This window comes from Microcaecilia unicolor, chromosome 2 (assembly GCF_901765095.1).
Source record: "Microcaecilia unicolor chromosome 2, aMicUni1.1, whole genome shotgun sequence".
Classification (NCBI taxonomy): Eukaryota; Metazoa; Chordata; class Amphibia; order Gymnophiona; family Siphonopidae; genus Microcaecilia; species Microcaecilia unicolor.
In genome coordinates, this window is record NC_044032.1 from 158,367,496 (window position 1) to 158,389,874 (window position 22,379).

The 22,379-nt window shown below is 45.6% G+C and overlaps 1 protein-coding gene across 7 annotated transcripts in view; it reads left to right on the plus strand.

Moving 5' to 3' along the window:
* Positions 1–17,011: 17,011 nt before the first annotated feature.
* The window catches only part of PPIP5K2 (diphosphoinositol pentakisphosphate kinase 2), a 397,208-nt gene continuing 391,840 nt past the window's right edge, over positions 17,012–22,379 (plus strand). For 6 of the 7 annotated variants that reach the window (XM_030193432.1, XM_030193434.1, XM_030193437.1 and 3 more), the window contains exons 1-2: positions 17,012–17,097; positions 20,826–20,976. The gene's annotated coding sequence lies outside the window, so the exon portion shown is untranslated. The remainder of the gene's footprint in view (positions 17,098–20,825; positions 20,977–22,379) is intronic. The other variant, XM_030193433.1, reaches the window with a different exon arrangement.

Here is a 22,379-nt window from a genome sequence, read left to right on the forward strand (position 1 = left end):
CCTGTTAAAGACTGAGGAACTCTGCATCCAATACATGGTATCAATCTTTTAGGGCAGAACAGGGACCAGCAGAGGGGACTCTCAGTTCTTCATCCTTAACATCTTTCAGGATCTGGTGAAGCAGGACCGTCACAGCCTCTCTAGGAGGAAAGTCATAGTCCAGAACCTTGAACATCTTGACCCTAGGCTTCTCCTCTGTCTCCCAACAAATTGGAATGGCAGCCGCAATTTCCATGACAAAATCTGGGAAGAGAAGGCACTCAGGTGGAGATTTCCTCCTTTCCTCTGGACGGGAGGGATCAGATGGAATACCATAGGAGTCCGAGAAGTACCAAGGGTCCTCATCAGACATCCATGAGTGCTCCTCATCAGTGTCAACAAAAAGCTCCTCATGGGAGTGCTAAGTGTTATGATTCTGTTTCACTCTGCTAGTCAGACAGGGGAATGCCTGGAACCATTTCTGATTGACCCATCTGGGCTGAGCTGACGTCAGTCTGATCTACTTAAGCTTACCCTTCACTTCAACCCTGGCTTTGGCGTTGCCCTTTGTTTTTTGCTGAAGCCTTACCTTGCACTGTTTAAGCTTTTGCTCTGTGTGTTGTGGAGTTTGTTTTCTCCTTCCTTGTTGTAGCCCTCTGTTGCTCTGTCTCAGTGTGCTTGCTGCTTCTAGCGTGTGTCTGATTACCCCTCTACCCTCACCTGTGATTTCCTCTGTTTGACTGTGGTGCTTTGTGGTAAGCTCGTTTATCATTCTGTTCCAGGTTGTTTGTTTTGTTTCCCTTGGAGTTTCCCTTTGTGCTGTGTTTGTATTTTGTTGTGCTTCTTGGCTTTGTGGCAGACTCGGGACCTTTGTTTCTTTCCGTGGGAGTTGTTTGTTCTTCCCTGGGTTTACATTAACCCTTGTCTGCAGTGTTCCTGCCTCTGGCAGTTGTGTGTTCAGAGCCTGGTTAACCCTTTGACTGCAGTATTTTGCCTGCCTCTGGCAGCTGAGTGGAGCAATCTTTCCCTTGTGACTGTTTTAATTCTTTTTGCTGTCACTACCCTCGCTATTACTGTGTACTGCTCTTTCTGAGCGGGGTGCATCTCAGGCCCGGCTCTCTATTTATTGCTGGCTTTTCCCTCTCCTGTCTGCTAGGGGTCTACTCTCTGTATCCATATTTCTCAGTCCCTCATTTCCTTTGTGTGCTGTGGGGTACAGCCTGACGTGTTTCCTATAGTTACCTCTCTTAGTTCATTTTTCCCTTGTGTCCTTAGCGAGCACTTAGTGTGTTGGTGCGTTGGTGCTCTAGTCCCCGTGGGGACCCCTCGTTTTTTCTTTCTCCCTTCCCTGGGTTTGAGTCGGTTCTGGTTAGGCCGTGAGGCCCGTATGACTGTCTTCTGAGCAAGTGCATTCTCGATAGGCCATGAGGCCCGCCTGAGTGCCCTATCTTCCCTTTTCTGGTAGTGCAAGTTGGTAGCATGTGTGTGTTTGCAAGGCTTGGTAGCTGGGGTGGCGTATAGTACCTGTTCGGTCCATCCTAGGCCTTGGCCTAAAAGCTATACTAGGCCTCAGCCTAGGCTCAAGGGCTCACAACCAGCCTGACACTAAGACGGAGCCTGCCTCGAGAAAGAGGAACCATGTCCTTGTTTGGAGGGATGTCGAGGTGTAGGCTCCACCCACACTCTAGTGATGCTTCCTCCAACATTGAGGGGATGCCAGTATGGGTGACTGTTGAAGCTGGTACTGCACTGAGGTCGGAGGCCTCACCACAGGCCAAGGGCCTTGTGGGGCAGTAGGAAAAGGCATGATTGGTAAAAGCACCCCAGGTGCCGATGCACTGTGCTGTTGGAGCCCCGCCAAATGCTTGTGGAGCATGGTCCAGATGCACTCTTTGAGGGCTGCTGTCAGGAAAGGCTGGGGTGTTGGGCCAGAGGCAGTCTGCTGAACTGTTAGGGGTTGGTGCGTGTGGCTGTTCCTGGCTGCATGGAGACCCGCGTGTTGGCACCTCCTTGATGGAGGGAGACTGCTCCACTGGTACTGACGCTTCTTGGGGACCAGATCCCTCGGTGCCCTGGTGCTCCAGGCACCATTCCTAGATGGAGGATCAATGGCGATGCTTCTTGGCCTTCGCTCAGTGCTAGTTATTGATACTTCTCAGTGCCAAAGAGGACAACGTTGAATCCCCACGTCGCCTCGGTGTCAGGTCTGATGCTGACTGGTTCTGGGGGCCCTGCACAGGGGCCGGCACCGAGGCCTGCTTGATACATGCCCACTCCGAGTGTCTGACAAGGACCTGGCAGCCATAGGGACCGATGCTGGTGCAAGGCACTGATATCGATGCCAATGTCGAGGATTCAGACTGGGCTCTAAAAGCATTTTTCTCTCTGAGTCTCTCTGGCTAGCTGTATCATATCACCCCTGTTTCTCCTTTCCTCCAGTGTATACATGTTCAGGTCAGCAAGTCTCTCCTCATACGTCTTGTAAAGCAAATCCCATACCATTCTCGTAGCTTTTCTTTGCACCACTTCAATTCTTTTTACATTCTTAGCAAGATATGGCCTCCAAAACTGAACACAATACTCTAGGTGGGGCCTCACCAACGATTTATACAGGGGCATCAACACCCCCTTTCTTCTGCTGGTCACACCTCTCTCTATACAGCCTAACAACCTTCTAGCTACGGCCACCGCCTTGTCACACTGTTTCATTGCCTGCTTGACTCTGAGAAAACAAAATCCAAGGGAAAAATGGACAAAAGTAAGCCATTGGAATGTCTGGGAGCCAACAGTCTTACTAGACTGGCCACACAGACATTCTAGCATAACAGTGGGGCAACCTAGGGGTACATAAAAGGTCGCTGATACACATAGCATCATAACCCCTTTATATTGTATGGTAAGCCTTCCAGGAATAGCAAAATAATATACTGTAGTCAACTGTACACCACTACAATAACCCTATGTACTGTCAGTTTCATCTCTTAGGGGGTGGGAGGGGGTCAGTGACCTTTGGGATTAAGGGGGGTGTTATGTGTGAGTTAAAAGCGCCAGTCCACCTTAGTGTAAGACCGCCTTAGTCATTACTGAAACAGATCTAGCCAAAAATGCCCTATTTTTTGCCCTGGATGTTTTAACAATGTTCCATTATTGGAAAAAAAACATCCAAATTGTAAGCCTGTCCTAGTCCTGCCCAAAACACACCTCCAACACCCACCCCCTTGAGATTTAGATGAACTTCACAGAAAACCACCTAAACTCACTATGCAAATGGAAAGCAATGAGCACAAATGCTCGTAGTCTAGGTAAAAAGGTTCAAGACTTGCAAGCTCTGATGTTTGAAGAAAACTTGGATATTGTTGCTATTACAGAGACATGGTTCAATGATTCCCACAAATGGGATGTGACTATACCAGGCTATAATCTTTTTAGAAAGGATAGAGAGGGCCAAAGGGGTGGAGGAGTGGCGCTGTATGTGAGAGACAATATCAGAGCAGCTGAAATGAAGGGGACCTGGGGAGAGGAAGAAGCTTTATGGATCGACCTGGAAAGAGAAGATGGAACCTGTATCCACAAGGTGGTTATCTACAGACCTCCAGCACAAATGGATAAGCTAGACAAGGATCTGATAGAAGATATTCAAAAGATTGGTATGAAAGGGGAGATGTTACTGTTGAGAGATTTCAACTTGTCTGATGTGGATTGGAAAGTCCCATCTGCAGAATCGGAAAGAAGTAGGGAGATTGTGGACGCCTGTCAAAGTGCCTTGCTCAGACAAATGGTGACGGAACCCACAAGGGAAGGGTCGATGCTGGATATAATGCTCATGAATGGAGGAAGTGTTTCCAATATCCAGGTGGGTGCCCACCTATCTAATAGTGATCATCACACCATATGGTTTGATATAAGGGCAAAGATGGAGTGTGGATGCACAAAAGTACTGGATTTCAGATGTACTGATTTTTATAAAATGGGGGAATACCTGAAGAAGGAGCTGTTGGAGTAGGAAGGTGTAGGAGAAGTGGACGATCAGTGGTCAAAGCTAAAGGCTGCTATAAATATGGCAGCTGATCTTTATGTGAGGAAAGTAAACAAAACCAAGAGAAACAGGAAGCCTATATGGTTCTCCAAACAAGTAGCTGAAAAAGTAAGAGCAAAAGAGGCTTTGTTCAAGAAATACAAAAGAACGCAACAAGAGTATCACGGAAAAGATTATCGGATTAAACTCAAAGAAGCGAAGAAGGAAATATGGCTAGCAAAAGCGCAAGCGGAAGAAAAATGCTTAAAGATGTTAAGAGAGGTGACAACCTTTTTCAGATATATTGGAGAAAAGAGAAAGATAGGAATGGAATTGCGAGACTGAAAGATAATGAGAATTGTTATGTGGAGAGTGAGGAGGATAAAGCGAAAGTGCTAAACAATTACTTCTCTTCAGTATTCATGGAGGAAAATCCTGAAGAAGGACCGCGGTTGGCTGCCGAGAGAATATCTGGGACTTCTCTGCACCATTCTTATTGCATAGAGGAACCAGACAAGGTTGCCCTATATCTCCTATACTGTTTAATCTGGCTTTAGAACCTCTTTAGCTGCTATTCAAAGTTCAAATGATATGGAGTCCATATGGGTCAGGATGAGGTTAAGCTTTCAGCAAATGCTGATGATATAATGTTATACCTCACTAAACCGCAGGCATCTATGGAGGCACTTATTCAGCTAATCTCCCAATTTTCAAAGCTGTAAGGATATAAAATCAACTGGGATAAAACTGCGCTAATGCCTCAAAATTATGCCTGTACTCATTTTATAATTTCTGGTTACCCCCTTAAGTGGGTAGTCTCCTCTATCAAATATCTAGGCGTTTCCTTTTGATAGATAAGATTATAGCTAAAGTTGAAAGTTCCCTCTCATCTTGGTCTTCGCTCAATTTATCATGGTGGGGTAGGCTTGACACTATTAAGATGATGATAGTACCTAAAATTACATATATTTTAAGCATGAGTCCTCTCATCTTTCCTAGCTCTTTTTATAAAAAGCTAGAAAAACTGCTCTCTAACTTTTTATGGGATCTTAGGACACCCAGAATCTCCTTAGGTAAGCTAAAGCTTCCTAAATTGCAGGTTGGGGTAAGGTTTCCTGATCTCTTAACATATCATAAAGCCTTCATTATTCGTCAGGGCTTTGAGTGGATCTCTCCTTCCACTACTACCTCTTTACCTAGGTGGTTAATTTTTGTACAATTTATTATAGATCCGCTGGTACACTCTCATTTAATTGGCATGCACCTTCCCAAAAGCATTGCCATGAATCCCATCATTAACACTACTCATAAATTAATATCCTCTTTTGATAAGCAGATGATTGTATCCAGGGCCGGTCTTAGCAAGTGCGGGGCCCTGTGCAGACCAAAGTGGTGGGGCCCCATCCTAGCCCTGCCCCTGCCCTAGCCCCGCCCTAGCTCCACTCCATTTTTAGAAACTTTTTTATTTATGAAATTTCAAATAAAGACAAATGAAACTAAACTTGTACAGAAAAACTGATTGAAATAATAAGCACAATGCTATCATGAACCCCCCTCCCCAGAAATTATTCAGTTCAAGTCCACTACAATTAGTAGTTCCAGTTCTCATAACAAAGGTGAATAGTTCAGTTTAGTTAGTTACATTTGTACCCCTCGCTTTCCCACTCATGGCAGGCTCAATGCGGCTTACATATACAGGTACAGGAAAAATATTAAGAAAGGATCCAGTACTTTCAAATTCCCCTATTACTCTGTAACCCATCAAACCAGAGAGGCAACACAGAGATCCCCAACCCCAAGTAGCCAAAAAAGATGTAAGTGCATAGGTTCCCATTAAAGACAAAACCACAACACATTTACAGTACCAAATGTTTCCATAAATCAGCTATATTAGAGATAGACTTTTAATTAAATTTAGATATTAGATAAGTATCATATGACAAAGAATAAAGTGGTTGCTCAAAGCATATACTAACCACAATCACTCAACTGCAAAACACTCCCCTGCCCTCCCCTCCATCCACCCATGTCCAGCAACCCTCCTGTCCCCCATCCTCCCCTCCAGCAACCCTCCTCTCTCCCCTGCCCTCCCCTCCATCCACCCATGTCCAGCAACCCTCCTGTCCCCCATCCTCCCCTCCAGCCACCCATCCAGCAACCCTCCTCTCTCCCCTGCCCTCCCCTCCAGCCACCCATGTCCAGCAACCCTCCTCTCCCCTGCCCTTCTCTCCCCTCCAGCCACCCATGTCCAGCAACCCTCCTCTCCACCCTGCCCTCCCCTCCAGCCACCCATGTCCAGCAACCCTCTTCTCCCCTGCCCTCTCCTCCAACCACCCATGTCCAGCAACCCTACTACTACTACTATTTAGCATTTCTATAGCGCTACAAGGCATACGCAGCGCTGCACAAACATAGAAGAAAGACAGTCCCTGCTCAAACCCTCCTCACCATCCATCCATCCATACTCAGCAACTCTCCTCTCCCCTGCCCCCCCTCCAGGCTCCAGCCATCCATTGGGCAGCTTTCTCCCCCTCCGGGTCCTGTCTCTTCCGCCCGCTCTTGCCCATCCACGTGGGCGCTTGTTTTTAAAGTCCTGTCAGTCCGTCAGGAGCACATAGTTTGGAGTGAAGGACACTAACAAAATGAGAAAGTTAGGGCAGTAGACAAAAGACAAAAATAGCCTAGATGCCTTAAAAAAAACAAAATTGAAGGATCCTAAACTATCCCTGTCAACTGCCAAGCAGCTTTTACATTTAAAACATACTTTGAAAATCCTAGGTGCAAATGCTAGAGATCTAAAAAATGAGATGGGAGGGTTAGATTGTATAGTGCTGAATGAAGAGGTAGATATTCCATTATCTATTTCTTTATTTGTGACCACAAAAGTAAGACTGACTGGTCTTTATCAGCCTCCTCCTTCTCATCTCTATCTCTCTGAAACTATTACTTTTTCCAAAGAATGATTGAATGGAACTATCACTGAAAGTTATGCAACCTATCTGAACTCCATTAATATACTAGAATGTTGGCCCTATTCCATGTAAAGCCTCTCTTCTATAAAGACATCTATCCTTTTAGTATATATATTCATGTAATTTGAGGGTTTTTGCAAACCCCTTATTCAGTGAACATAGAGCACAAATATTTTTTTAGTATTTCTGCTTTTTTCTGCATCCTAATAACTGTTATAGGTAGTATATAATAGGTAAGAAAATGTTGAGAGGATCACAGTCTCATTAAGGAAATTCTTCACTTCTCTCATGAGAAGCAAAAGTCTGTCTCAGGAATTAACCTCAGATCTCCTACACAGATTTGTGCAGCCCTGCCACTGGAACAACAGACCAGTCCATGATAAAAAAAATGTTTTTGATTATACTTAAACAATCAACTATAACTATTGAATCAGTTTACATCTCCAGACAATGTGGTCTGAACTGCAATCAAGGAACTGTTGTTTTAATCTATCTCAATTTTTTAATATTACAAGATAGTGTACAGCGAGGAGCTTTCTTTCTAGGACTTTCTGATTGCATACATCTGGAGCATTCATTCCCAAAAAATGCCTGTTAAATAAATCCCATGTGTAGCAGTCAAAAGTGATCACCCACCTAGCCTAGCAGTCCGAAATGACTACCCACACAACCTAGTTGATCACCATTGTCTTTCTTTTTCTCCAGAACAAAAGAGAAAAAACTGCATGCAGATAAAATACAGATATTCTTCCAAAAAAAACTATATAATAATGCCTGATAAGCAGTAGATTTACCATGATTCATCTACTTGGAAACTTTCTAGAAGTCTTAATCCCCACACGCTAGAAACTTGAAAGGTGAGGCGTTCTCCCTCCGGCCTCCGACACCGGCAATTCACATAGCCAGATTTCTGCCAGCGTCAGAGCCTCTCCTCAGACACGTCCCACCTCCGCGCAAGACAGGAAGTTGCATTAGAAGAGGCGGGAGTCGCGTCTGAGGAGAGGCCCTGACGCTGGCAGAAGGCTGGCTATGTGAATTGCCGGTGTCGGAGGGAGAACGCCTCAGGACTTTAAAAACAAGTGCCCATGTGGATGAGCGAGCGAGAGCCGGGGAAGGTGCAAGACTCGCACAGGAGGGGAGGAGGCAGATCACTGCTGCAGGCATTGAGCCGAGGCGAGGTGCGCTGCGCTGCGCGGGGCCCCCTTAAGCGCAAGGCCCTATGCGGACGCCTCGGCCTAAGACCGGCCCTGATTGTATCCTGGGACAGCACCACATGTATACCTATATGGAATAATCCCAAATTAGTAATTAATAAAAAGCAAATCTCTTGGTCACAATGGCAATGCATAGGATCTCAATGATTTAATTGATGTAAATAATCGCACTTGGAAATCATTCTCAGTTATGAAAGCTGAATTCTCTTTGTTACTCACTTTTATCAATGGCTACAGCTTAATACAATGTTGAGGAAGAGTAAATTACAAATCCTGAGATTATTAATATTTCCAAGCAATTTCAATTCTCTGGACATGTTGCATCCCATATATACAAATTCATCTTAAACAACTTTTCTACTAAATGTGTGGGCTTACGCAAATGCTGGGAAGAGGATATTCAGCAATCTATCATTGACAAATCTTGGTATCAGGTATGGAGTTCTTTATTTAAATGCTCCAGATCCTCCTCAATAACACAATTGCTATATTTCTTCACTCATAGATCCTTATGGACACCTCTCAAGTCACATATGATTAACTCTTCTATTTCCAACTTATGTTGGTCTTGTCAATCCCAACAAGGTACTCTTAAGCATATTACATTCGATTTTATATGTATTCAAAAGTTTTGAAAGGCCATGGTCCGATTTAGTAGATATATTCAATCTTTCTGGTCCAATAGTATATAAATTGTAAGCCACATTGAGCCTGCAAAGAGGTGGGATAATGTGGGATACAAATGCAATAAATAAATAGATAATAAATATGTGATACTTAAAGATCAATGTTTTAGACCCATTTTAAAGACTAATACATGTTGCTTGTTAATACCATGTTGAATCTAGCTTTGAAAGTAGTCTTTACACACTGGAAAGCTTTACAAAAAAACTACTTATCAACAATGGTGGAATTTATTGTTTCAAACCTATAAATATGAAACATATTTTGCTAAAAAAACCCATCTCGATATGCTTTGTATAAAGAAAAATGGGCTCCATTGATATCCTATTTTGAAGATGTGAAGTGAGAGGTGTATATTGTACTTTTTATTTTTTTCTTCATGTATTACCATCTGTGTCACATGGATGAACTTTATACTGCTTACATACTTTAAGGTGTTTTTTTTTACTCAATTTAAATATAATATTGTAGTACAATTGTTGTTATTAATGTTCTCTCTTTATTACAAAATAAATAAAAATATTAAGACTAAAAAAAAAAAAAGAATATCTGGGACTTGAGTGAATACTGCACTGTTTACAGAAGAAAGAGTTTATAAATAGCTGAAGAATCTGAAGGTGGACAAAGCTATGGGGCCGGATGGGATACATCCCAGGATACTGAGGGAGCTCAGGGAGGTCCTGGCGGGTCCTGTTAAAGATTTATTTAATAGATCTTTAGAGAATGGAGAGGTTCCGCGAGATTGGAGATGAGCGGATGCGGTCCCTCTTCGCAAAAGTGGAGACAGGGAAGAAGTGGAAAACTTCAGACCGGTAAGTCTCACGTCGATGGTAGGAAAAATAATGGAGTCGCTGCTGAAAGAAAGGATAGTGAAATTTCTAGAAGCCATTGGGTTACAGGAACCGAGGCAATATGGCTTTACCAAGGGAAAATCCTGCCAAACGAATCTCATTGACTTCCTTGACTGGGTGACCAAAGAACTGGATGAAGGACGTATGCTAGATATAATCTACTTGGATTTCAGCAAAGCCTTTGATACAGCCCCCACAGAAGACCTGTGAATATGCTGAAAGGGCTGAACTTAGGACCGAAAGTGGTGAACTGGATAGGAAACTGGTTGACCGACAGGTGGCAGAGGGTGGTGGTAAATGGAATCCGGTCGGACGAAAGGAAGGTGAGCAGTGGAGTTCCTCAGGGGTCAGTGCTGGGGCTTATTCTGTTTAATATATTTGTGAGAAAAATTGCTGAAGGGTTGGAAGGAAAGGTTTGCCTTTTTACGGATGACACAAAGATAGCCAATAGAGTGGATAACCTGGAGGGAGTAGAAATGATGAGACGGGATCTCCAAAAGTGTCACGCTTCTCACGGAAACACTGGGTTTGTGAGTCCTTGGGCCACTGCCGAGGAGTGGCAGTGGCAGGCAAAACCACCCCACACAGGGATGAGGCAGAACTCTGACAGGGCCAGCTAGACTTCACCTGCACTTGACCACCGTTCCTCAGGAGTTGAGCCCCTGAGTGCAGATGGCCAGCAGGACTTACTGGACAGGGCAGGAACTGGAAACCAGCTGGATACACACAGGGTCTAGAATACACAGGGAGGCTAGGTAGAATACTAGGCTAGGACTCTCAGACAGACAAGGGGCAGAACTGAAAGCTGCAAGCAGCCACTGAAACAGGGGAAAAACACTGATAGATAAGAGGCAGAACTGAAAGCTGCCAGGCAGCCACAACAAGAAACACAGACAACCTAGAACTAGACAAATACATACAAACAAACAAGAAACAAGACTGGGAAACAAGCAATAAAGTACAAGAAGCTACACAAAGACTAAACTAGAATCATAGTAACATCGTAGATGACGGCAAAAAAAGACCTGCATGGTCCATCCAGTCTGCCCAACAAGATAAACTCATATGTGCTACTTTTTGTGTATACCTTACCTTGATTTGTACCTGTCCTTTTCAGGGCACAGACCGTGTAAGTCTGCCCAGCACTATCCCCGCCTCCCAAAAACCAGCCCCACCTCCCACCACCAGCTCTGGCACTGACCTTTTAAGTCTGCTCAGCACTGTCCCCACCTCCCGCCACCAGCTGTGCCACCCAATCTCGGCTAAGCTCCTTAGGATCTATTCCTTCTGAACAGGATTCCTTTATGCTTATCCCACGCGTGCTTGAATTCTGTTACTGTCTTCATTTCCACCACCTCCCGCGGGAGGGCATTCCAAGCATCCACTACTCTCTCCATGAAAAAATACTTCCTGACATTTTTCTTGAGTCTGCCCCCCTTCAATCTCATTTCATGACCTCTCGTTCTACCTCCTTCGCATCTCCGGAAAAGGTTTGTTTGCGGATTAATACTTTTCAAATATTTGAACGTCTGTATCATATCACCCCTGTTTCTCCTTCCTTCCAGAGTATACATGTTCAGGTCATCAAGTGTCTCCTCATACGTCTTGTAACGCAAATCCCTTACTATTCTCGTAGCTTTTCTTTGCACCGCTTCAATTCTTTTTACATCCTTCGCAAGGTATGGCCTCCAAAACTGAACACAATACTCCAGGTGGGGCCTCACCAATGACTTATACAGGGGCATCAACACCCCCTTTCTTCTGCTTGTCACACCTCTCTCTATACAGCCTAACAACCTTCTAGCTACAGCCACCACCTTGTCACACTGTTTCATCGCCTTCAGATCCTCAGATACTATCACCCCAAGATCCCTCTCCCCGTCCATTCCTATCAGACTCTCCCCGCCTAACACATACGTCTCCCGAGGATTTCTATTCTCTAAGTGCATCACTTTGCATTTCTTTGCGTTGAATTTTAATTGACAAACCTTAGACCATTCTTCTAGCTTCCTCAGATCCTTTTTTATGTTTTCCACTCCCTCCCGGGTGTCCACTCTATTACAGATCTTAGTATCATCCGCAAATAGGCAAACTTTACCTTCTAACCCTTTGGCAATGTCACTCACAAATATATTGAACAGAATCGGTCCCAGCACCGATCCTTGAGGCACACCACTACTCACCTTTCCCTCCTCCAAGCGAATTCCATTCACCACCACCCTCTGGCTTCTGTCCGTCAACCAGTTCCTAATCCAATTCATCACTTTGGGTCCTATCGTCAGCCCATCCAGTTTATTTAAGAGCCTCCTGTGGGGAACCGTGTCAAAACCTTTGCTGAAATCTAAGTAGATTACGTCCATAGCTCGTCCCTGATTCAATTCTCCTGTCACCCAATCAAAGAATTCAATGAGATTCGTTTGGCACGATTTCCCTTTGGTAAAACCATGTTGTCTCGGATCTTGCAACTTATTGGCTTCCAGGAAATTCACTATCCTTTCCTTCAGCATCGCTTCCATTACTTTTCCAATAACTGAAGTGAGGCTTACCGGCCTGTAGTTTCCAGCTTCTTCCCTATCACCACTTTTGTGAAGAGGGACCACCTCCGCCGTTCTCCAATCCCTTGGAACCTTTCCTGTCTGCAAGGATATATTAAACAAATCTTTAAGAGGACTCGCCAGAACCTCTCTGAGCTCCCTCAATATCCTGGGGTGGATCCCATCTGGTCCCATGGCTTTGTCCACCTTTAGCTTTTCAAGTTGTTCATACACACTCTCTTCCGTGAACGGTGCTCTATCCACTTCAATCTCATTTGTACTTTTTGCACTCCATTGCGGTCCTTCTCCAGGATTTTCTTCTGTGAAAACAGAACAAAAGTATCTATTTAGCAAATTTGCTTTTCTTCATCGTTATCCACATAGCGGTTCGCAGTATCTTTTAGTCTCACAATTCCCTTTTTAGTCATTCTTCTTTCACTAATATACCTGAAGAAATTTTTGTCACCCCTTCTTACATTTCTATAGAATACAGACTATAAACTGGACTAGGCAGAAGTGCAGCAAGCACCAACAAACCAGGGCCTTAGGCGATGCAAAGGCCAAGCAGAGAGTTTCCAAATGGCTAATAAGCCCAGCAGCAGCTGAGATTCAGCTGCAGCAATCACCAGGCAGCTACGGGTGCTGTTCAGGCACACACAAGAAAAGCAAGTCTGGCAGCCTGGAAGATCCGGAGCGGACTGGGCTGAAGTCTGGAACGTGTGACAGTTCATAGTAGCCACCGGTTCTGGCCACCAGAGGGCGAGGTGAGCACAGACAAGGAAACGGTCACAAATGTGACAGTACCTCTCCCTCAAGGCCCCCCCGACCTCCACAGGGAATTCAGGTCTCCATGGGTAACAATGGTGAAACCTACGGAGGAGCTTCAAGACATGGCCAGGGGTAGCTGGGCTGGAGCTTGAACAGGAGTCAAGACTGGAACCCGGACTGGAACCTAGACTGGTATCAGGACTGGAACTCGGCTCCTGGCTGGAGCTGGAACTCGGCGTGGACTCTGCAGCTTGGCTGGAGCTGGAACTGAGCTTGGACTCAGCAGTTTGGCTGGAACTGGAACTCGGCGTGGACTCAGCAGCTTGGCTGGAACTGGAACTTGGCGTGGGCTCAGCAGCTTGGCTGGAACTCGGTGTGGACTCTGCAGCTTGGCTGGAACTGGGCTTGGACTGAGCATCTTGGCTGGAACTGGAACTCGGCGAGGACTCAGCAGCTTGGCTGGAACTGGAACTTGGCATGGAATCAGCAGCTTGGCTGGAACTAGAACTCGGCGTGGGCTCAGCAGCTTGGCTGGAACTGGAACTCGGCTTGGACTCAGAATCTTGGCTGGAACTAGACCTCAGAAGACTCCACACAGACTGCATGTGAGCCCTGAACTCGGGACTTCCACAACGCCTTCTTTCAGCGTCAGCTTCGGGAGACTCCCACAGGGCTGGATCCAAGGAAAGTTTACAGCGGTACTCAAAGAGCGTGATAGAAGGATCAATAGCCGAGACAGAGGTTTCCAAAACTCCAAGCCACCGTACTTGCCTTCTTTCAGCAGCAGCTTCTGGGGAATTCTTCAAGGTTAGATCAGAACGAAGTCTATCACGGTAATCTTGGAGTGTCATCCAACAGTCGAGAGCAGTAACTGACAAAAAAGTCCTGGGCTGGAAGCCCAGCTGGAAGGGTGATTCTGCCGAACTCATGGCCTTTGCATTCTGTCACGCTTTTCACGGAAACACTGGGTTTGTGAGCCCTTGGGCCACTGCCGATGAGTGGCAGGCAAAACCACCTCACACAGGGATAAGGCAGAACTCTGACAGGGCCAGCTAGACTTCACCTACACTTAACCGCCCTTCCCCAGGAGTTGAGCCCCTGGGTGCAGGAGGCCGGAAGGACTTACCGGACAGGGCAGGAACTGAATACCAATTAGGCTGAACAGGGACTGAGGGTCAGAGGGGAAAGGAATAAACATGGGCAGCAAGGCAGGAAACTGGGCTAGGACTCACAGACAGACAATACTATACAAGGCAGGAAAATGGACAAGCTAAAGGACAGGAACGGAAAGCTTGACAAGCAGCCACTGAAACAGGGTACAAACACTGAAAGAAAAGAGACAGGACTGAAAGCTGCAGAGCAGCCACTAAGCAAGAGACACAGACAAACAGAAACTAGACCAAGAATACAAACCAGAACAAGACTAAGAAATAAGCAATAAACCTAAGCTAAACTACACACAGACTAACTAGAATCAGACAAGGAACTATAAAAAAAAACAGACTAGGCAGAAGTGCAACAAAGCACCAATAAACCAGGGACCTTAGATGATGCAAAGGCAAACACAGAAGTTTCTAGGTCATTAATAAAGCCCATCAGCTGCTGAAGCTCTCAGCTGCAGGAATCACAAGGCAGCTACGGGTGCTGTTCAGGCACAAACAAGAAAAGCAAGTCTGGCAGCCCGGAAGATCTGGACCGGACTGAGCTGAAGTCTGGAACGGGTGACAGTCCATAGCAGCCACCGGTTCTGGCCACCAGAGGGCGAGGTGAGCACAAACAAGGAAACATTTACATACGTGACAGTACCTCCCCCTCAAGGCCCCCCCCCCCGACCTCCACGAGGGATTCAGGTCTCCATGGGTAACAATGGTGAAACCTACGGAGGAGGTTCAAAACATGACCAGGGGTAGCTGGGCTGGAGCTAGAACTCGGCGTGGACTCAGCAGCTTGGCTGGAACTGGAACTCAGCTTGGACTCAGCATCTCGGCTGGGACTCGGCATGGGCTCAGCATCTAAGCTGGAACTGGGACTCAGTCTCTTGGCTGAATCTGGAACTCAGAGTGAACTCAACATCTTTACTGGACTCAGAACTCGGCGTGGACTCAGCATCTTGGCCGGAATTGCAACTCGATCCACACTCAGCATCTTGGCTGGAACTGGAACTCAGCGTGGACTCAGCAGCTTGGCTGGAACTGGAACTCGATCCGGACTCAGCATCTTGGTCAGAACTGCAACTCGATCCGGACTCAGCATCTTGGCTGGAACTGCAACTCGATCCGGACTCAGCATCTTGGCTGGAATTGGAACTCAGCTTGGACTCAGCAGCTTGGCTGGACTTGGAACTCGGCATGGACTCAGCAGCTTGGCTGGAACTGGAACGTGGGTTGGACTCAGCATCTTGTCTGGAACTGGGACTCGGCATGGGCTCAGCATCTAAGCTGGAACTGGGACTCGATCTGGACTCAGTCTCTTGGCGGGATCTGGAACTCAGAGTGGACTCTGCATCTGGGCCAGAACTGGAACTCGATCCGGACTCAGCAGTGGCCGGCAATGGGAGCTGGGGCTGGCGCTGGGTGGGCCTGGGCTGAAATTGGGTGGGCCTGGGCCCAGCCAGGCCCACCCATAGCTACGCCCCTGCCATACATATTGGGTAGGTCGTCAGGTCCCCATACATATTGGGTAGGTCATCCAGGTCCCTATACACTACAATTGATAAAGGAATGATTTAACTGCAGTTGTTCTTGATGAGGTAGCCCCAGTTCAGGAAAGAAAAGCTCCTAGATTGGTAATTAATAATGGAGGCATATTTTAAAAGCACTTAGACTTACAAAGTGCCACAGGTTACTATGAGGCGTATTTTCAAAGCTCTTAGACTTACAAAGTTACGTGGAGGGGCATTTTCGAAAGAAATATCTACATCAGAATTTGGACGTTTTACAAAGACGTCCAAATTCCAAACAGGAAAGAACGTAATTTTTGAAAAAGATGGGCGGCTATCTTTTGTGTTCGAAAATACTATGGACGTCCTGTGATTTGGAAGTCCTTTTCAAGCAAAAAATGTCCAAATGCAAGACATCCAAAATAGAGTAGGAGTGGCTTAATGGTTTGTGTAGTGGGCTTTGATCCTGGCAACATGGGTTCAATTCCCACCTCTGCTCCTTGTGAGTTTGGTCAAGTCAAATGCACAAGGGGCATTTTTGGATATGAATTCTAAGTCTGAATTTGAACTTTTTTTGTAAAATGTCCAAAACCAGAACAGGAAAGGTCATTTTCTACAACAAAAAAAGATGAGGATAAACAGGATATCCTCACTGAAATCTGGCCATCTGTATTGTATACAGTGTATTTATTTAGATTTTACTGTAGAAAAATGAGCACAATAATTTTTTAAAGCTGTTTTTAGTGATATTCAATTGTTATTTCATGATATTCATATCAAGGAAAAGGGAAATGGGACTTGATACACCGCCTTTCTGAGGTTTTTGCAGCTGCATTCAAAGCGGTTTACATATATTCAGGTACTTATTTTGTACCACATGGTATTTTATTTGGCAATTTTATATGGTAATTTTATGTATATTTATATGGTAATTTTATATGGTAATTTATTTGAAAGCTTCCCATATGTAGATACAAAATTCCCATTTCGTATCTACATATGGGAAGCTTTCAAATAAATTAAAAAGCTGTCCAATAAGTGAAACCCCCCCCCCCCCCCAAACAAATAACTTTTGTCCTCCGATTTGTAAGGCACTGCCTATCCAACTGAAGCAGCCTTAGACTTGTAGATGGACTAACAATAAAAAAACGACAACATGTCTGGATGCAGCAGGCTTGCTTGTTTTGTTTGAAGTGTGCTGAAGATGACGGCTGTGCGGGCCCGGGAACTGGAAACAGAGATTTAACTTAATTGGTTTCAACGTGTTGACGCCACTTCACCTTCTGTGTACGCCTTTGGCTGGCCTGCTTGGCGCGTGGGTATCTGTCCCGCCCTCTGCTGTCAGTTCCTGTTCCGGTGCAAAGCCGACAACCTGTGCTTGCGCCAATAGAGAGATGATGATCTCCTTGGGCCCTGTTGGGGTAAGTTTATCTTCTTGTTGTTGCTGCGGCTTGAGTGACAGCGGGAAGAAAGAGGGAGGGAAGCAGTAGCAGCGGCATGGGTGACAGCGGGAGGAAAGAGGGAGGGAAGTAGCAGCAGCAGGAGGTGTTCGGGTGACAGCGTGAGGGAGGGCAGCGGCTTGGGTACGCAGTATTGCCAGATGGAGAAAATATTTTCAGCTCAAAGTAGCCCCAAAATAGCCCAGCATTAATAAGGCCAATGTGAATATTGATATTTATTGTAACCATAAGCAGCATAATCATAATTAGCATAATTCAGGATTCAGTGGTATAATAATCAGCATAATTCAGGATTCAGTGGCATAATCATAATTGGCATAATAATCATAATTGGCAACATCAGCAGTAGCAGCATCAGCAACATAATCAGCATAATCATCATAAGCAGCATCATCGGCATGTCATAAATAAGTAAGTAAATAAACACCTATAAACTTTGGATGTTGAGCACCTGATTCTCATAACATGATGTCTGTTTTAGTGGCCCTTGACCAAGAAAAAAAAATCTCTGCACAAATATAACACGCGCCAGGGTGTCCCTTTAACCAGGTCCTCCAAATGTCACACTGATTACCATCTATAACAAATCACCACTCTACCTATGAAAAGTTAATCAGTTATTATACTTTGTGTACATTCATATGCTGCATAAGCTGGCATGTTTGAAAATGTAAGTAATATTAAATAGAATGCTACCAACAATAAAGGACAAAAGCGTATATGCAGCATCTCATCATAGGTTTGCTTTGTTTTGAGTGTACGCAGAATGACGGCTGAGCAGCGAAGGGGAAACAGAGACTATCTAAATTGGCTTAAACTTTTTGACTTCATCTGGTCCTGTTTCCAGTTGAAAACAGAAGATGAGACTGGATGAGGTCAACCTCCTTGCGCTAGCCCTGCGTGGGTGCCCTCCCCGAACTTCTTGGTGGTCTAGTGGGGCAGGAAAGATCCCCCACTCTTTCCTGCCAGCTGTGCTGCCGCTGATCTGCTTGCTCCCGCCTCCTGCTTTGTCTTTAAAATGGCTGCCTAGAGAGATTTCAAGCAGAAGTCTTGGTCAGCAGCCATTTTAAAGACAAAGCAGGAGGCGGGAGCGAGCAGATCAGCGGCTGTCAGACTCGGTGAAATGAAATCGCTGTCAGACTTGGTGAGATGGAATCTCCCAACTCCAGGAAGCGAGAAGGAAGCCTTCGGGTTCTTCACCTCAATAACCACTGTTCCTCAAGAGATGAGCTTCGGAGTTTGGGTGGCCAGCAGGACTTGGTCCTCAGAAGGTCCTCTCGGGATAGAGGAGAATCTGGAGCGGATAACAGACAAGGCAGTTGACAGACTGGAGAGAGGTCAGGGTAGGCAGCAGTAAAGCAGAATCCAGGTACGGTCAGTATTCAGGGCAGGCGGCAGGCAAGCAGAATCCAGGTACGGTCAGTGTTCAGGGCAGGCAAGCAGAATCCAGGTACGGTCAGTGTTCAGGGCAGATAATAGGCAAGCAGAATCCAGAATTCAGGTATGGTCAAGGGCAGGTGTCAGGCAAGCAGAATCCAGGTACAATCAGTGTTCAGGGCAGTCGGCAGGCAAGCAGAATCCAGGTACGGTCAGTGTTCAGGGCAAGCATCACCAACGAAGAGGATGCACCAGCTAGGAGGGACGTGTCCAGAACCTGTTGCTGAGGCAAGGAACAGCAGTGAGAGCAGAGTTTAAATACCCCCCCCAGGGGTTTACTCCTACCTTTCCCCTGGAAGTTCCTTTAAGATACATCCTAGAGGACGTGCATGCTAGGCGCACTGTTCCTGGGTGGTGCCTGCTATTCTATTATGCAGCTGGGAGGGAGAATGCCACTTCTTATAGCAGTTAGGGACTTCTACCACCCGAACTCGCAGTCGTGCATGGGTGGGAGATCCTCTACCTTGTGCCGTTCCCCCAGCACTGACGGAAGTTGCGCCCCGCCAGCAAAATTGGTAAGGAGCGGCCAGATCCGTGACAGTAGCAGCGCAGCGGGCAGGAAAGAGAGGGGATCTTTCCTGCCTGCCCCTCTAGACCACCAGGAAGTACTAAGGTATGTTCGTTGTGGAGGGGAGGACGGCGACACTGAGGCTGATGCTAGTATCACGTGGGATCACTCCCCATCCTCAGTGGGGATTCCCCACGATGATGCATCCTCGTCAGACTCCTGTACCTCCGCTCCGGCTCCCTCCCTGGACCCTGACTCACAATGTAAAGTCTCAGTCAGACAGACTGCTGCACTGGTGTGCTGCATACTGCCTTCTCTCTTCCTCCTCCTCTCTGGTGCCGGGCTGTGGGTCCCCCTCCTGATGATCTGTTGTATGACAGAGAGCTCAAGCAGATCATCGGGTGGGGAGTGGGGATCTGCCATCAGCCAACAACACGACCATCTTATTAGAGTCCACACTAGAGAATGATACGTGGACAGGGACAGATCCCACAGGGATGGGGCGGGGATGGGGACAGAGTCCACGGGGACAGGGACAAACTTTGTCCCCATGTCATTTTCTACTTTGAAGCCTGTTGATGAACTGGACTGTTATTTATGTTTGAGTGATGCAGACAATGATATTTTGATTTTTTGGGAAAGCAAGCAAACATGTTGGCCACAACTAAAAAAAATTGCATGGGGGATCCTGTACATCCTGCTACCAGTACATCCTCTAAGAAGACATCTTTAATTGCAGGAAGGACTGTGGAAGACAGGAGAGCTAGACTGAATCCTGAGAGTGTTGATGACTTATTCATCCACAGATTAAAAAATCATAATAGTGCTTCATAGGGCATATTTCTCCTCTCTAGGGCATACAGAACGGGTTGTATTTTGTGCCCCTGGATATTTTAACAGGGTGGATTAGGATTCCTTGGGGTAGTAGAAATCAGCAATAGTTGGGGTTGGAAGGATAGAGGGGGGGGGGGGGTTTATAGTTTCTCGTTATTATTTTCTATTTCTAATTTATACACAACAGTTGCACAGCATATTGTTCCTTTTTATACTTTTAATAAAAAGATTTAAATATAAAATCATAAGTGTTCGAGGCTTCTGCAGATGAGGACAGTGGGGACGGGGCGGGGATGGAGATAGGGCCTGCGGGGACGGAGATAGAATCAGTGGGGATGGGTTGGGGACGGAGACAGAACCCATGGGGACGGGGTGGAGACAAGGACAAACTTTGTCCTCATGTCATTCTGTAGTCCACACTCCAGGGTGGGGCGGTGCAAGCTTTTAAAATGGGCTAGATCCCGGCTCGCTCACCATCGTATTGGTCAAATTTGACCAATACGATGGCGAGGGGAAAAATCCACCAACCCATGGGCTCCCTGGGGGAAAAAAACACTCAACCGCTACACGTGGCTTCTGATATTTCCCTTGGGAGCTTATGGAAAATAGTCCAATTCTGCGGTTTTATCGCGGACATGGCAACTTTGCCTGGGTGATAGCGGTTGCAAGGGAGATGGGGAAATCCCAAATCGGGACTCCTGATTTTTTCCAAAACGAATCAATTTGAATTGTGAATTGGACAGCACTACTGCAGAGAGAAAAACACCAGATACAGAGGTTATCTGGAACTGTCTGTTCTAGATGAAATTTAATGGCAACAAAATTTTCGCTCACTGCAACACTGCCTTGGATGAATTTCTTTAAAAAGGCAGTAAATAAATTCTAACAAAATTATGTTCTTGTGTTGTAGTGATAATGTCAAATTACCATATTGGGACGCAGAACCTTCATGACAGGCACATGCGAGTGCGTGTGTGTTTTGAGAGGTGAACACAGTATAAGTGACCTGTGATGTTTTGCTCACAGAAATTTTGGAATAATAGAAGAGTTATTACATTGTTGTAAGTATTAAAATACACATGTATATATTTCTAAGTATGTTGAAGCACTATCTAATTTAATATATTGCACAAAAATATCACCGTTGCTCTTGAAAGATATTGCATTATTTTATTTTTTTCTCAGAGGGGCATTTCTGATAGGTCATTCTGTTCATAATGTCCAAAACATCCATCGGACAATTTAAAATGGGGAAATACATTGGGATTTCCTGTTCGAAAATACATGAGAACATCCAAAATGAACATCCATTTTACAAACTGAAATGTCCCAGTTATGAACACCAGAAACAAAACCAAAAAGCACCAAGGGCCTTCAAAAAAAGGGGAATAAAGTCTTTAATTTTATATGTTGATGATACAATGCTTGAATGGACCCGACACGGTCTGTGTTTTGGCACCCAGCACCTGCGTCAGGGGTCGCAAGTAATAGCTGACAGCATGCGGCAGTATTATGAGAACAATTCAATTTTTTGAAATGATCTACTGCAACGCCGTGTGATCCCCTTCACACAAAAGTAGAAAGATATTTGGATTGACCAAACGCAATCCCTCAGTCGCAGACTATGCAGTTTCCGTAATAGTGTATGTGTGTGGTAAGGATTGGTGTCGTTTTATACAAGCCAATATACCAGTACTATTGCTGTTAGCTGTAGGGAACTACATTTATTTATGGGCAGTTGTTTGTGTTTAGGATCTAGGCACAGTTCCGTAATTTTCCTCCGGTGTGAGACTCGTATATATATATATATATAGGGCAATAATTATACCCAATATACAGTCTTATGCGAACATTTATTGATCACTAGTAAAAAAGGCCCGTTTCTGATACAAATGAAACGGGCGCTAGCAAGGTTTTCCTTGGAGTGTGTATGTTTGAGAGATTGTGAGAGTGACTGTGTGTGAGAGAGAGAGAGTGAGTCTGGGCGCGAGTGTGTCTGAGAGAGAGTGTGTGTGTGTGAGAATGAGAGTGTGTGCAAGTGCGTATGTGAGACACAGTGTGAGAGAGAGTGTGTTTCACACAGATACAGTGTGTGCGAGAGAGAGATTGTTTGTGAGACACAGACTCTCTGTGAGACTGAGTGTATGAGACCAAGAGAGTGTGTGAGTGACTGTGTGACACAGTGAATGTGATACAGTGAGAGACAGAGTGTGTGAGAGAGACAGTGAGGCATATTTTCAAAGCACTTTGGGAGGCTAAGTTCCATAGGTTTCTATGGAACTTTGGGAGGCTAAGTGCTTTGAAAATGAGCCTGAGTTTGTGTGAGAGAGAGAGTGTGTGTGTGACAGAGATACCTCCCTCCCTCTCTCTGGTGTCAGCCCCCCCCCTCTTCTCTGGTGTCTGAGCGTTACTGTGCAGGACGCTGAGCTCTGGCTGTGCTTTAATAGAATGCACCTCCAACATT